General features: G+C 45.9%; 1 non-coding gene across 1 annotated transcript; it reads right to left on the bottom strand.

The window, feature by feature from the left end:
• Positions 1-2095: 2095 nt before the first annotated feature.
• Positions 2096-2263, bottom strand: LOC144676437 (U1 spliceosomal RNA). Its single transcript, XR_013575333.1, has one exon. It is a non-coding gene; the product is annotated as a U1 spliceosomal RNA (small nuclear RNA).
• Between the last annotated feature and the right edge of the window lie 844 nt (positions 2264-3107).

Genomic DNA, 3107 nt, shown 5'->3' with positions numbered 1-3107 from the left:
AGCCCACAGCCCCAACAATTTGCTCAATACCACTTCCTGGGTGATTGTAATTTTCCCCGAGTTCCCCTCTCCCTTCCATTTTCCTGATTTACAGCTATTTCTGGGATGTTACTGGTGTCCTCTATAGCGAGGACTGAAGCAAAATACCTGTTTAATTCACCCGCCGTCTCCCTACTGTCCATTTTAAGTACCCCCAGATGCACTTTCTATTGGATTAATGCTCACTTTGTTAACTTTTCTTAATTTAAATATCAATAAAAACGCCTACTATCCGTTTTTGTCACTAGCTAGTTGTGTCTCATGCTCTTAATTTTTCCCTCCTTAATCTTTTTGTCATCCTTTACTGTTCTTTATATTTTTTCCAATCTCCTGATCCGCCACCTATCTTTGCATAATTATATGCTTTTTCTTTAAGTTCGATACTGTCTTTAACTTTTTTAGTTAACCATGGATGGTGGGTCCTCCCCTTGAAATTTTTCTCTCTCATTGGAATGTATCTATTCTGTATATTCTGAAATACCCCTTTAAGTGTCTGCCACTGAACTTCTATTGACATATCCCTTAACCTCATTAGCCAGTTCACTTTAGCTAGCTCTGCTTTCATGCCCTCATAATTGCCCTTATTTAAGTTTAGAATACTAGTCTTGGAAGCACTTGTTTCTCCCTCAAAATGAATGTAAAATTCTATCATATTATGATCGCTGCTACTTAGCCTTCGCTAGGAGGTCATCAATCAATCCCATCTTGTTCCACAATACTCTCAATAAATGTTTACTTTGAAACCTGCAATGTGAAGATCCAAACTGGGACAAGGACTCTTCCTCTTCAGGAGCTTCCTCCAGAGGGGATGGACTGAGACCTTCTCCAAGGCCGGGCCCCATGCGCCCCACGTGAGTTTGTGTCTGTTTCTTACCCCGAGATTTAATTGCCCGCCCGTGACCCTGGTTTTCGGTGGCTCAGGTTAACCAGTTCCTGTTTGGGCTGCGGTCCTGGAGTTTCATAAAGATAATCCTGGGGTTAAAGTAGCCCGGTCTTGCAATCTAAAACATACATGTTAGCCTCCGGTGTGTGAGGAACCCGGGGAGCCCCACAAGAGAAAGTGAAAAGTCCTAACGTGAAGCTGTCTAAAAGTCGTGATATAATTCAGGGACAATGCGTGTGTTTTCGGCTGTGCGATCATCCTGACCGTGAAACAGGATTCCCCGTTGGTCATTTTCTATTCATTTTGCGGAGGTTCTGGGTTTAGATTTCTTTCTGTCTCCCTCCAGCTTCCTTTCCCTGTTTATATCTTCGCTTTGCGCTATGGAAGTCTTGAAGAAATAATGGCAAGTGAATGGAAAGCCCTGTTTATGAGATAAACCCACAGCAGGGGAAGTGAGCTGCAAGAAGGGGCAGGGAAAGACTTTACACATGGGGAGAGGGGGGTGGGGGCAGGAGTTTGAGAAGGTAGGAATCACAGAGGGGGCTGTTGAAAGGGGAGATTATACAGAGGGGGTGTTGATTTCGGAGGGGGGTAGTTAGAATGAACATGGGGACAGGGTGCTTGTACATGTCTGAAATAGTGAGGGTTCGTAGCTGCGTGTTTTAAATGCTGAATGTAAATGAGTGAATAACTGACTGATGATATTATACAGAAGTCCAGAGAGATACGGGGTGGGTTGGGAGGTGTGGAGGGTGGTGCTGGAAGGAGTGCAGGGACTGTTTTGTTGGTGGGTTGGCTATTATTTGGGGGGTTTGAGAGAGAATATTGGGAGTGCGCAAATGCGGGGTTAAAAATGGTGCGTGGAATTTGGCGGCCACAAAACAAATGGCGGGGATAAAATGATGCAGAGATGGAATAATCGCCTGTTGATAATCGCAGGGAGGAAAAGAATGGGGGCTGGATCGTTGCGGGAGGGAAAACAAAAGAGTCTAGATTTGGAATGAGTGTTTTGTGGCCTATATTGCTTGTATTGGATAAGGTATAATGAAGATATAAAATAGATCAAATTCCCTGATGCTGCCAGACCTGCTAAGTTTTTCCCGGTATTTGTTAAGGTATAAATAACGAACTTGCTGAATGAAGGAGAAAAAGTCTATTTTTTGATTTGTAAATCAGGGGAGAGCGCGAACGCAGTCCCCCACTACCACAAATTTTGCAGTCGAGTATCCCGCATTTGGGGACATCGCAGGCGTCAGCACACCCGAAGTGCAATGGGCTAGCCTCGTCCTGGGAGAACCTTTTTTTTTTATTGTAAAAATATACTTTATTCATAAAAAATCTTCAATCACATTCAAAACCATTTCAAAAACAACATTACAAGGGTACAATCCAGGTTAAACTTTTACAAAATGTATCACCAGGTGCATCAGTACAAACAATATTACAATCATTTACAGCCTTTCATTTTGATCTGTACAGCCCGAGGGGCTCTAAACAGTTCCCAGTCTCTCGGTGCGCTGTGGTAGAAAGGTCTTAGACAGCGACCCTTCCCCATTGCGCCTTTGCGGCAGCTGCCCCAAGCTTTAGTGCGTCCCTCAGCACGTAGTCCTGGACTTTGGATTGTGCCAGTCCGCAACAATCGGTCGGGGACAACTCTTTGCGCTGGAAGACCAACAAGTTTCGGGCAGACCAAAGCGCGTCTTTCACCGAGTTGATGATCCTCCAGCTGCAGTCGATGTTTGTCTCGGTGTGTGTCCCTGGGAACAGCCCGTAGAGCACAGAGTCCTGTGTCACAGAACTGCTCGGGATGAACCTCGACAGCAACCACTGCATCTCTCTCCAGACTTTCTTTGCAAAGGCACAATCCACAAGGAGGTGAACAACGGTCTCTTCCCCACCACAGCCACCTCGAGGGCATCGTGCAGAGGGGGTGAGACTCCTGGCGTGTAGGAAGGATCTGACGGGGAGGGCCTTTCTCACCACCAGCCAAGCTACGTCTTGGTGCTTGTTGGAAAGTTCTGGCGATGAGGCATTCTGCCAAATGACTTTGACAGTCTGCTCGGGGAACCATCCCACAGGGTCCACCCTCTCCTTATCCCTCAGGGCCTCTAGGACGTTACGTGCTGACCACTGCCTGATGGACTTGTGGTCAAAGGTGTTTTTCTGCATAAATTTTTCCACCAGG

Source organism: Cetorhinus maximus, unplaced genomic scaffold (assembly GCF_964194155.1).
Source record: "Cetorhinus maximus unplaced genomic scaffold, sCetMax3.hap1.1 HAP1_SCAFFOLD_1594, whole genome shotgun sequence".
Taxonomy (NCBI): Eukaryota; Metazoa; Chordata; class Chondrichthyes; order Lamniformes; family Cetorhinidae; genus Cetorhinus; species Cetorhinus maximus.
Note: the sequence above shows the minus strand (reverse complement) of the source record. Positions and strands in the feature narration are given on the sequence as shown.